Source organism: Mustela putorius, unplaced genomic scaffold (genome assembly GCF_011764305.1).
Source record: "Mustela putorius furo isolate JIRA1106 unplaced genomic scaffold, ASM1176430v1.1 tig00000166_pilon_pilon_pilon, whole genome shotgun sequence".
NCBI lineage: Eukaryota > Metazoa > Chordata > Mammalia > Carnivora > Mustelidae > Mustela > Mustela putorius.
Genome location: NW_025421301.1, coordinates 6,153,494 through 6,167,059, shown reverse-complemented (window position 1 = coordinate 6,167,059; position 13,566 = coordinate 6,153,494). Strand labels below are relative to the sequence as shown.

General features: G+C 37.3%; 1 pseudogene; it reads left to right on the top strand.

Annotated features, from left to right (window-relative positions):
• The first annotated feature begins 7,058 nt into the window (after positions 1 to 7,058).
• LOC106003836 lies at positions 7,059 to 7,373 on the top strand (annotated as a pseudogene).
• The last annotated feature ends 6,193 nt before the right edge of the window (positions 7,374 to 13,566 follow it).

Here is a 13,566-nt window from a genome sequence, read left to right as displayed (position 1 = left end):
ACACCCTCTACTCCCATGCATGCATAGCCTCCCCATTATCAATCTCCCCCACCCCAGAATGGTACATCTGTCACTATCAGTGAACCTACAATGACACATCATTATTACCTAAAGCTCATAGTTTACATTACAGTTCACTCTAGGCGTTATACAGTCTATGGGTTTGGACAAAGGTGTAATTCTCTGTGCTCTGCCTTCCCCTCCCGGACTCCTGCCAAGCACTGACAGTTTTATGGTTTCCATAATCTAGGGTTTTCCAGAATTTCATATAATCGGAATTATATTTAATCATGAATAGTGCAAATAACATGAAAGTAAGATAGAATGCATAAATTCTCAGAGTTTTAGGGTCTAAGACCCAAATCACGTTATAGAAGACAGCTCCAAGAAGATGGGTTTAAATCTTGGCCCTACTACTTATGGAGCCGTGTGCTTTTGCACAAAACATTTATCCTTTGTGAGCATTTGTTTCCTCAGTTATAATATAGGAATAATAATATATACCTCACATGTGCTTTGGGAAATGGGCAAGGTAACGTGGACAAAAACTCCTAGGATGGGGCTAGACATACAAGAAGGAAGAGTTCTGCAAATGTTGGTTGAGACTGAATATGAATTGAATGTGAAGCTAGATATATCCAGTCCCTGAAGTCAAATATATATATTTGACTAAATCTCTTCTTGCCCCCACCCACCCCAGATCCCTACAGAAGAATTCAGAGAATAGTGAATTTTCAATCTGTCAGACTGTTCTTTCCTTCAGAAAATCTCAAAATTCTTTGACCACTTTACTCTCAGAAAGAATGACACATTTACTTTGAAAGTGCCAGTTTTGAAACAGGAGGGGGTTTTGTTTGTTGATTTTATTTTTTGAGGTGGATAATCTTTATTAACTGAAACTTTATGTTGAAGTACAACAATCTCCATAAAATCAGTAGAATCTGCGAGTATGTGATAGTGAAGTTGTGTGAGTTTGGAACAAGGTAGGGTCTGGCCTTGAGCCAGGTGTCTTGTCTCTGACAACCAGCCTCCTCCACAACCCCCAAGAGCCCCCAGATAACTCTCAGAAATCCCTGGGACAGTCTGAAAATCTCTGTTCTCCAGGGACAAATAAGCCTTCACATTCCAAGGTAGGAAAGTTGCCAGGAATATTCTGCTACAATATTCTGCTACAATACCAGTTTTTAAATACCAATAGGGCCACCATCTCTGGAGAAGTCACAACTAAATAGAGATCTACCCCTTTCCCCATTTCATTTCAAATTCTTGTGATCTTTAAAACTACCTTGGTTCAGTTAATTAATAAAGGCTCTAGTTGGGATTCATTTTAACCTAACTTATTAACCCATCCTTAGTATTGGTTTGGTAATGAGTGAAACAAATGGAAGTCACATGGGGTATTTCCGATTGGGGCATAAGAGATCAAAACTGCAAGATTCAGTGTTCTGCAGCTTTAAAATCATCTAATGCTTAGTGCCTAGTTGCAGACATCCTCCAAAAAAATTTAAAGATAGATACAATCCACTTGGGTCTAAATTGAGCGAAGTAGGCATAGTGATATGAGAGTATTAGAGTTGAGACCTTGCCCTGGTGTCAAGTTTACTTTAATCTCCCAAGCGGAAGGAATAAAGAAAGTACTGTGTTTTAATTTGGGGGCTATTTATACACCTTAGTAATTACAGATGTGAAAGCAATGTCTTTGTAAGAAAGTTCTGGCTAAAGCCATAGTTTTAAGGATCTGGATAATAGCTTTCCAGTAGCTATTTGTATTTCTTTCCAGATTGACTATCAGTGGTATCTTTACTTACAGAAATGTGCCCAACACAGCTAAATCTAAGATTATTATATTTCAGAAAAGAGAAAGGCTCTCTATTTGGTTGGAAACAGACAGAAGGGTATCTGTATTAATTCTCTGTAGCCCCAAACATTTTCCCCAGCACCATACTTAACAATTAAACCATTTTAACTATTGGTTGGAAGTGACTATATAACACTTTGCAAGTTAAGCTCTTGTCTTAAATAATATATATATTGCTATTATCACTCATAAATTCATTTCCAAGTAAACCCCATTTATAAAAGGCAAGTGTTAATAACAAACAAGCTGCACTATTTCCCATGGAGAGTGGTATCCATTAATATAACTTGCTTCAGTCTTTTAGAAAATGGGCTTTTTAAACCAGTGAGTAGTTTCTAATCTAGTAAATACAAATCAATCTGTATTTATTACACTTCGCTCTTTTTTTGCCCTTTTCCGTCTTAAACTTTAAAGATGTGTACTTAGTCCTAGACTTTGTGTTTGCTCTTGGAGCTATGTAAGAAAATTTTCCTGAAAGAATCATGTTTTCCTAGTTGTGAACCATGGAGAAACAGAATGTGTGGGGCTGTGAGACACCAAGGAGGCTAACTTGGAAACAGAACCTGCTGCTCAGCCTTATGGCTGAAGATCTGAAAGTGCCAATATTCCAGTCTGAACGGGTAGCTGAGTTTCATAAATATCCATGCTGTTGTGTGATTAGCCACAGAAAGAAGAAACTGTGAGTCATTGAAATGCAAGCAAATTAAAACAAACAAATAAACAAAAACCCAGAAAAAACCAAAAGTGTGATTCAGTGCAGTATTCAGGGATAAATGCTGTGTCATTGCCGATGGCTCCAGAGATCACACTCCAGTGCTAGCTGGGAAGCTCAGTATTTCCTAAGCCTGGACACAGATTCAAGATGGAAAACTGAACATAGGCATTGTGTATCCTTCCTCGTCTTGTGTCCTATTGAAATGGGGAAAATAGATTCATTTTTTTTAATGAACCTATCACAATGTGGGCAAGAAAGGAATCAAGCAGAAGAACAGAAAATTCAAAGGAACCAGGAAGAGAGAAAGCAAATGTGATCAAATGAACAAAGGGAATAGGGTAGGGAAAACAGCACTTCAAAACTATAGTGCTCAATGAAACTTCAAGACTTAGGTCAACTAATACAAAAAGCAGGAATGGAACCTGGGGTACTTATCAAGGTAATTAACAAAGAACTGAATGCCTGTTGAGCCAAATAGACCCTTCCAATTTCTGGAGTTATAAGGACTGACATTTGTTGAGGATTTTTAAAAGCCAGATACTCACTGATCCTTTACAAACTCTCTGAAGCAGGTATTATTATTATCCTTGCTAAATAAAGAAACTGAGGCACAGAGAAGTTAAGCAACTTACTTACAGTCACTTGGCTATTAAGTGATAGAATCCAAATTCAGGAACAGTTTGGCTCCAGAAAAGATGTTTCTATAGCATAGATAGTATACCGCCATAGAAGGCCAGCTGTAAACTGCTCCTTTATGAAACTGAGGAACTTCAAAATCAGGATGGCACACTGAGCACCAGTGTTAGCCTTACCTTCCCAGACCATCCCCAGAAATAATAGCCACAAAAAATTTTTAGTATTCAATGAAAAGCAAGGAACGCCTTCATAGAACCAGAAACTTTGAGGACTCATGAAAGACAGAAGTCAAAGGGATCAAAGAAAGAAACCACAAACCAAAACACTTGCAAAAAAAAGGACTAAAGAGAAAAGAGGAAGGAGGCATAGGGGTTTTGAAGACCAGACTTGGCAGTTACCGGGGAGAGAAATAGGCCTTGGGGCAGCTGAGGAGACAAGCACCCCGCCCTGCCCTCAGGCTGTGCTGAGGACACAGAACCAAGCCCTGGGTAAAAAGACATGCATATAAGCATGTCTACCTGTCCTCCGGTCACTGACCGTCTCCCAAAGGCAGGCTTCGTGGAAAGGTTAATCGGGAGGCTCCAATCGGAAGAATGCAAAACCATGAGGCACCAGTACTGCATGTCAACGCAATAAGCAGAAGCAGCTGCAAACAGAAGAAACCTTGAGAATAGGAAAAAAACAACATCTTGAATGTCATAACAGTGAATATGACATCTATACAGTAAGTCAAGTGTAGGTCTTGACAACTAGAAATGTGATCGTTTAAATCAAAAAATAAACTCAATAGCTAGGCTAAATGGCAAAACGGACAATTAAAAGCAGATTAATGAGCTCGATGATCAGAAGGAGGCATTCTTGCACAACACAACTCAAGAGATTGGATGTACAACAAAAAAGGTTAAGAGGCTCAGAGGTTAGACCCAGATGTTGTCAATATTTATCTAATTATTATCCCAGAAAGGAGATTATATAATATTGAAGTGAAGAAATATTGAAGGCAATAATGGAAGATAACTTTCAACAACTGAAGACTGGTATCTCCAAGATGGGAGGACCCACTAAGTGCCAAACAGGATGAATAAAAAAGACACATTATAGTATATACTCAGCACTCCAATTGCTTCACAGAGGAAAAATATCCTGAGTCTAAATAAGGAAACAAGTATCAGACTGACACAGGCCTTCTCATCATCCACAGTACATGCAAAAATGTCTTCTTGGAGCCATCTCTTAAAATTCATATGGGGGGGTTGTCGCCTGGTTTTGGGCACTCAGTTGGTTAAACAACTCTTAATTTCAGCTCAGGTCATGATCTCAGGGTTGTGAGATCAAGCCCCTGCTTGAGATTCTCTCTCTCTCTCCTCCTCCCCACCACTCTCACTCATTATCTGTCTTTAAAAAAAGAAAAAAAATCATGCAGGAAAATTAACCTAGGATTATAAGTCTAGCAAATTATCTTTCAAGAGCAAATCAAAATAAATACATCTTAGAACACACAAGGAATCAGAAATTTTCTTGAACCAATAAACTTTCTCTCAATGAATGATTTGGGTTTACTTCATTAAAAAAAAAAAAAAAAGACACACCAAAAAAAACCCCGCAAACAAAAAAAATGAATCTAAGAAATGGATCCAAAAAAGCAATGATAAGTAAAAATATGAATATTATTATAATATATATACTATATCATTAAATGTGTTGTAATATATAAAATTATAACATATAAATATAAAACATCTATTATATATGAGGTATATAATAGTATACTATATAACATATTAAACATAATGATATAAATAAAATAATATATCAAGTATATAAGTATTTCTGATAATCTGGAACTAAAATATCAGATAATCTCAACATGGGAAATAGCTGGGGGACAGAGAAGTAGGACATATAAGCATTCTAAGGTTATTATCGTTTTTGGAGAAATTATATAGATATTGACTTAAAAAAAAACACTAGAAAAATTTTCATTGCTATTCAATTTTAAGATCAACCACCAGAAATTAGAAATAAAATGTAAAGATTGTAAAATTTCCAAACCTTAGGATAGACGTAGAAATGGAATAGAAAAATGATCTCTCCAAGAAAGAATTTTTAATTGAATGGAAACTAGAAAACAAAAAAGACAGCATGTAGAATAAATCCAAGCATATCACTAACCACAAAAAATATGAATGAGTTTTAAAATCTTTAAAATTAAAAATATTAATGAGGATAAAAAGAACACGAAGAAAGATTATAACAACAAAATTGAGGGGAGCTAGAAACAGAAAGATAAACGGTCACTGACTTGGGGTACCTGAACTAAATAGAATCTCCTGACTGGGGGAAATGAGATACAGCTGAGGGAAGAGTTACCATGCAAAAAACAGAGAAGTAAATGAAAGTCTAGGTAGGTATATACAGAATCTTGATACTCAGTGCCCTATTCCCACCTGCATCCCAAAACATTTTCAGTGGTGCTTTTTCCCTTCAGACAGAGCACCAGGAGATTCTTCTCTGAGAAACAGGATGACCCAAAATAACAGACCAAAGAATACTGACATCAGGGATTCCCCAATTAAACTGCCTGGTCAATATGCCTGCTAGAAAACCAATGGTCAATAGCCCCAACTATGTTCACAAAGCTTCCCATCAGCTTTTTAGTGCCCCATTCTTATATGAACATAGAACCAAGGATCTATAGATATAGATAGAGATACAGATATAGATATATGAAGAAAGCGTAATCAGAAAGACCAAAGCTATATCCAGAATAAAGAAAGTTAGAGGAAACAGTCTGTTTTAAAGAAAACTTTGAAAAATACTATCTTTAATATTCTCAGAGAAATAAAGAAAAATGTTATAACCATTAAATAAGATTAGGATGCCTTTAATAAGAAGCATGCAGGGCAAAAACATCTCTTAAAATTAGATATGTGATGGATAAATATTAGAAGACTGTGAACAAAGAGAAAATCCTAAAAACTTTCAGAGGCTAAAAATACACCTATTTTTAGCGGGCACATTAAAAAAGAAGAAGAAAGAAAAAAGAAGAATCAAAATTGTATCAGACTGGGGCGCCTGGGTGGCTCCGTGGGTTAAAGCCTCTGCCTGCAGCTAGGGCATGATCCCAGGGTCCTGGGATAGAGCTCCACATCGGGCTCTCTGCTCCACGGAGAGCCTGCTTCCTCCTCTCTCTCTGCCTGCCTCTCTGTCTACTTGTGATCTCTCCCTCTCTCTGTCAAATAAATAAAATCTTTAAAAAATATAAATAAATAAAAATAAAAATAAATAAATAAATAAAATCTTTTTAAAAATTGTATCAGACTTCTCAATGTCAAAACTGGAAACTTGAAGAAAATGGAACAAGGTCTTCAAAAATTCTGAGGGAAATGGAATTCAACACAGAATTTATATTAAATCCAGTTAATCATCAATCAAATATGAGGGTAGAATAAAGATGTTTTCAGAAATGTAAGATGTCAAAACTTATATCTCATGCACTATTTCTCAGAAAACTGTAGGAAGAGGCATTCCTCCAAACTGAGCAAGTCAAATAAGAAATAAAATATGAGATTCTGGAACAGGGCATTCAACCTTAGTGCAGTGAGGAAATTCCCAAAATGACTATGCAACAAGCCTGGAAAGAAACAGGTCCAAATTGGAGAAGTTCAGACATTTCCAGAGAGAATTCTCCAAAAAGACAAAATTGATAGCATACCACATGTGCTTAAATATATATATCAAAAGAATAATTAAGAATTAACAGAAAGTGTGGGTATAAATCAACGATAAATATATATTTTTAAACTAACATTAAAAAAAGCTTTCTGAGCTGATAGCGCTCTCACAAACATGGTGAACTTTCCTAAAACCCGCCAGACTTTCTGCAGGAAGTGTGGCAAGCACCAACCCCACAAAGTGATGCAGCACAAGAAAAGCAAAGATTCTCTTTATGTCCAGGGAAAGCAGTGTTATGACAGGAAGTAGAGTGGCTATGGTAGGCAGACTAAGCCTATTTTCCGGAAAAAGACTAAAACTACAAAGAAGATTGTGCTGAAGTTCAAATGTGTCAAGCCCAACTGCAGATCTAAGAGAATGCTGGCTATTAAGAGATGCGAGAATTTTGAACGGGGAGGAGATAAGAAGAGAAAGGGCCAGCTGATCTAGTTCTAAGCTTCATATTTTGTTACATTATGAAGACAATAAAACCTTGAGGTTATGTTAAAAAAAAAAGCTAACAAAAAAGAAGTGAATGACTCTAGGGAAAGCAAAAAGATGTGCAAGATAGCTTTGAATAAAATGTACATGATAATAATCATAAAAAATGTTAATATTGACCTAATCAAAATTCTGAGTTCATCAGAAAGATGGGTGGAAGACTGCTTGGAGGACCAGATTAAAGAACGATAAATCTTGAATTTCCACCAATGAAAGATCAATAGATAATGGCCAAAACTTTGAAAAAAAGAAGTGACAGTAAGACATTATTTAATAAGCTTTTTAGAGCTATTTGATTCAATCAACAAATAGCAACAACTTGGAATCATGAACTACTTTGCTAAAACAGGACTCCCAATTACCTATAGGCAATGAGAACGAAACTGGCAACAGGCTTCTCATCAACAACACTGAATTCTAGAATGCTAAGTCACACACCTTTCAAGACTCAAGGAAAAATAATTTTCAAGTTGAAATTTCATACCTATCTGAATTATCAAATATTATTAGAATAAAATAAAACATTTTCAGCTCTGTATGGATTTGAAAAGTTTACATTCATGAATCTCATAGGAAAACTATTTCTCTAGAGAAAACTTAAGCAAAACAGAAAGGGAATGCAAGAAAGAATATGAAATGAGATAAAAGGAACCATGGAAACTGAGTATTACCTACAAGAAGACAAGAAAACTAAAGACACAAATCCATATTCTTTGGCAAATGAGATATATTTTTTTCCCAGTAGGTAGTATTCAGAGACATGGTATTTTATTTCTTTATTTTTGGGGAGCAAAAAGAAAACCTTACTTGGCAATGAAGAATATTTAATGACTGTGTTATCTTTATTTGGGTTTAAATTTTTAGAAACAATCAGATAAATCAGGGAATGCTGAATTATAGAGATTATATCATAAATGTTATAGACTTTGGCCATGAAAAATAAGAATAAACCTTTTTTAAAAGCAGAAAATTGAAGGGATTATGACGGGGGTGATACTCACCACTATAATAACGAGGACTGGCTGTTGGAGGGATTATGGTTAAGAAACAATATGTACAAAGTTCCTCATCTTTTACCTTGAAGGATTAAAAGGTGCCATCTAAATTATGAATTATGAATCATGAATATTTAAATGACAAAGGAAAGTCCCAGAGGATATTAAATAAAAGCAGTTGAAAGTACTAGTATTCCCCTTGAGAAATGGGTTTAGGGTTAGGGAGAGATGACAACTCTTGTTTTTCATTACATATATATTTTTTCCTTTTTGTTTGAATATTTTTACTATGCTGCTATGGTCTGAATGTTTGTGCCCCCTCAAAATTCATGTCGAAATCCTAACCCCTACAGGTGATGGTAAAAGATGGGGTGCCTTTGGGAGGTGATAGGTCATTAGGGTAGAACCCTCAATGGTGGGATCAGTGTTCTGGAGATCCTCCAGGGCTCCCGAACCTCTTCCACCAAGTGAGGACACAACAAGGAGCAACCTGAAAAGGGCTCTTACTTGATCATGTTGGCTCCCTGTCCTCAGACTTCCTGCCTCCAGAACTGAGAGAAGTAAATTTCTGATGTTTGTAAGTTACCCAGTCTGTGGTATTTTGCTGTAGCAGCCTGATATATGCCTAGATAAAACTTTTATTTTCATATAAGACTAGTTTAAAATGAGAAAAATAAAATGACGTTAGTTTCTCATCAATAGGGAATTGGTATTACCATCCAATCGATGGTGCTGTATCCATGTAGGAATCCTGGTAGACATTGGAAGGACAGAAAGGAAGCTCAAGGCCCTCACAGCAGAATGTCTATAGTTGCTCATAAAAATGGTTTGTATTGGGCGCCTGGGTGGCTCAGTGGGTTAAGCTGCTGCCTTTGGCTCAGGTCATGATCTCAGGGTCCTGGGATCGAGTCCCGCATCGGGCTCTCTGCTCAGCAGGGAGTCGGCTTCCTCCTCTCTCTCTCTCTGCCTGCCTCTCTGCCTACTTGTGATCTCTCTCTGTCAAATAAATAAATAGAATCTTTTTTTAAAAAATGGTTTGTATTCACTTATTTAGTTGATATTAAACAAGGGATTGGGGCACCTGGGTGGCTCAGTGGGTTAAAGCCTCTGCCTTCAGCTCAGGTCATGATCCCAGGGTCATGGGATCGAGCCCCGCATCATGCTCTCTGCTCAGTAGGGAGCCTGCTTCCTCCTTGCTCTGACTGCCTCTCTGCCTACTTGTAATCTCTGTCTGTCAAATAAATAAATAAAATCTTTTTAAAAAGGGGGGGGATTTTTAGGAGCTTGAATTGTGCTAAGCACTAGGCACACACTGGAGAATAACAGTTCTTAAGGAGCTCATAATCTGGTGTGGAAGATAATAAATAAATAAACATAGAAATAAGCATATAATTACATTACAACTTCTGTACAAAGACTGAGTCCTAAGAAAAGGCCTTTAGGTTGCAGAAAACAAATATGCAGTTTTCTGTTAAAATATGATCAGTTTTATGTTAAAATATTATATGAATATAAAAGTATGCACTATGGATGTAGGTTTATGCATACATTAGAAAGAGGATTGAAAAGTTGTACACCAAAATGTCAGAAACAGGAGCAGTAGGTAGAGGAAATGAAAGATTTCCATTTTTATTTTCCACATGTGTTTCCCACAAGTATTGATTTTGTAATTTTTATAATTTAAAAATTAAAATAACACAAATTTATAATAAAACTAGTCAAGAGAATGGACAATTGAGCAAAATGATATTCATCACTTCTGGAAGAAAAAAATTAAAACATTTTCCCCAGGAATAGTTGTTTGCCTTATATTCCTATAAAAAGGAAGAATACTATTATTTATTATAATTCATTAATTATATTTATTACTAATAAGTATATTAGCCAGCCCTTAGCCAAAGATACTTTCTAGAGTGTTAATTTACAGTCCTTTAAAAAATATTGAATTACCCAAGCATTCATTCTTTCTTCTGTATCATAGGCCTCTTAAACACTTTAATTAAGGTAATTTTTTTTTAGCTCCAATACAGCTCAGTATCTTGCAAGTCTTTAAAATCTAATAACTCAATCTACTTATACTCAACATACTTTTAGACGAGAGTCGGGGTGACAGGATTCTTGCTAGGACCTGAGGGACACAAAGATGAGTAAGACAGAAAAGCAGCTCACAGGAAGTTCATAGGGGGAGTCTCAGTGTCTATATTAGGATCTCACCATCCCTTGAGAGCCATAGAAATCTTTCACAGCTAGCCTGTGGTTCTCATCTTCTCATTTCTGTATCAAATTACAAGGCTATTTTTTTGAGGTAGCCAGGATTCGTGTGGCTCTTTTGGTTAATAGCCCTTGGTTTGAAATGTGACCCTGAGGCATTAAACATGGTTTCAATATTTGATACTGTGCTCTTTTCTTGTGTGTGATATCAACGACCAAAATTAGAGCGATGCTGTGCCCAGAACTTGACTGAAACTCCGCTTGTGTGTACCAGTGTTAAAGCTGTAGCCGCCTCATTCCCACTGGGGCTTGGAGGTGCTCCGACCTGTGTGGGTGGAATATTGGCTCTACTTCTGGAAGGCTCCATTTTGCATTGATTTGAATTCAGCTGCAGGTCTCTCTCAGGTGACCATAAGCAGGTCTAATTGCTCTTTTGTGCCTCCCTATCGCCAGATTTTTGGTCGCCAGAGACCAAAAATAGCCAGCATCCCAGTGTTTGTACCATTTTTTTAAAAGATTTTATTTATTTATTTGACAGACAGAGATCACAAGTAGGCAGAGAGGCAGGCAGAGAGAGAGAGAGGGAAGCAGACTTCCTGCAGAGCAGGGAGCCCGATGCGGGGCTCGATCCCAGGACCCTGAGATCATGACCCGAGCCGAAAGCAGCAGCCCAAACCACTGAGCCACCCAGGCGCCCCTGTTTGTACCTTTTTTATGACACGTTTCTCATTTATTAGTTTACACATTCACATGCCTATCCTCCCCTTTGGACATGCATGTGAGCTCTGTGGAGACAGGAGACCTATGTCTTTGTTTTGTGTCTCCTCGGTTCTGTGTAAAATGTTCAGAAAAAAATTTTTGATTGGTACATGTTTAATGAACTTTTAAAAATAGTACTTAGTGGACAGTCTACCCTCTTATTTCCGTACATGCTCACCCCCCTTTTCCCCGAGGTGCTGAATCTCCGACTCACCATATGAAGAGCACTTATGAGAATTGGGCCCTAATCACAGGAAGACCATGAGCTAAGGATGTGTGCGTATTTATTTACACATTCCACACACACATCCTTATAACAATCTTAGCCAGGATCCATTGTATCACCACGGCATACATGAGGAATCAAGATCTAGCAGCAACGTGCCCCCCCCATCGAAGCACAGATCATAGAGGGCAGATACAGGATTTGAACGTCCACCCATCTGTCTTTTGAGCCTAAGCTTTTAACCACGGCATTATACTAAAGGTGGCATTCCCAAGACTATCAGAGAATATGGTAAAGAAATGTATTAATCTCAAGAAGTAGTAGAGACAGGTGGGGCAGTTTAGAAAGGCACGGCTATGGCAGGAATGCTGATCTTGGGGTTGGGTACAAGTTAATTCCGGTGACATGGAATTCCTTTGCTTTAATAAAAATAATGTACATGACAAATCATTTCATTATGTGTTTCAGGAATCATGTAGTCACTTGTCATTTATTGACAACATGGGAATAATTACAACTCGTTTTGTAATTTGTACAAATATGCATAATGAATCGTTACAATAGACCTGTGATTAGGGCATATAATTATAGCACAATGGCTTTGGGTTTTTTGTTTTTTGGTTTTTTTTTTCACAAGGGTTAATAAAATCAATCTTCTCTTTTTTTTTGTTTTGTTTTGTTTTTTCCAAAATGCCTTTTAAAAAATCTCAGTGTTTAATTATTAGTATTACCTTTTTTTTTTCTAAATTTTTTCAGTAAACTTCTCTCCCCTTGCCATGAAAGTTTTTAAAGCCTCAGCATCACCAAGGACTGGGTTTATGTCTCTGTCTGCCACTCTCCGAGTTGTGTGTCATTGGACATGTTACTTAATCTCCTTAAGTTTCAGATATCCACATGAAAAGCAAGAACAAGGAGTCCTAACTTGCCAAGTTCTTTGAGAAGAGACAAAGTACATGAAACTCTGAGCACAGAGCTTGAAACCTAGTAACTCTGATGACGACTGATGATGATAACAATGACGATGAGGATGATAGCAACCTTTACTTACAATTTGCCAGGCACGTTTCTGACCATCTTATATGAATAAACTCATTGACTCCATACAAAGGAGCCAGCAGTAGTCACTGTACTAGCACTGCTCGGTTTGAGGACTGTATGCCCATGCCTCTAGTTCTCCACTGGAATCCAGGGATGGCAGGTTTTAAAAACTGTAGGGGCACCTGGGTGGCTCAGTCGGTTAAGCATCTGCCTTCAGCTCAGGTCATGATCCCAGGGTCTTAGGATCAAGTCCCAAGTTGGGTTCCGGCTCAGCAGGGAGTCTGCTTCTCTCTCTCTTTCTCCCTTTGTGTGTCCTCATGTTCTCTCTCCCTAGCTCTCACTGTCTCTCAAAAACATAAAACCTTTCATTAAAAAAAAAAAAAAACACCTGACTGTAGCTCCTCGGTATTTACCCCAAATGAGTTGAAAACTTAGATTGACACAAAAACCTGCATGCAAAGGTTTAAAGCAACTTTGTTCATAGTTGCCAAAACCTACAAGCAACTAGGATGTTCATCAGGTGAATGGATAAACTGTGGTACATTCATACAATGCATAGTTTTCATTAATAAAAAAAAATGAATGATAGAGCCACAGAAAGATCAAGGAAGCAGAAATGCATGTTACTAACTGAAAGAAACCAATCTGAAAGGCAACATACTATATGATTCCAACTATTTGACCTTCTGGAAAATGCAAAACTATGGGAAAAAGTCCAATTGTTTCCAAAGGTTCAGGAGGAGGGCGGGAGGGAGGTCTAGGTGGAGCACAAGGGATTTTTAAGGCAGTGTAACTATTCTATATGACACTGTAATGGTAGAGACATGTCATTACATATTTGTCAAAACCCATGGAATGTACAAAGAGTGACCCTACTGCAAATTTGTGGAGTTAATAATAATGTATCAATATT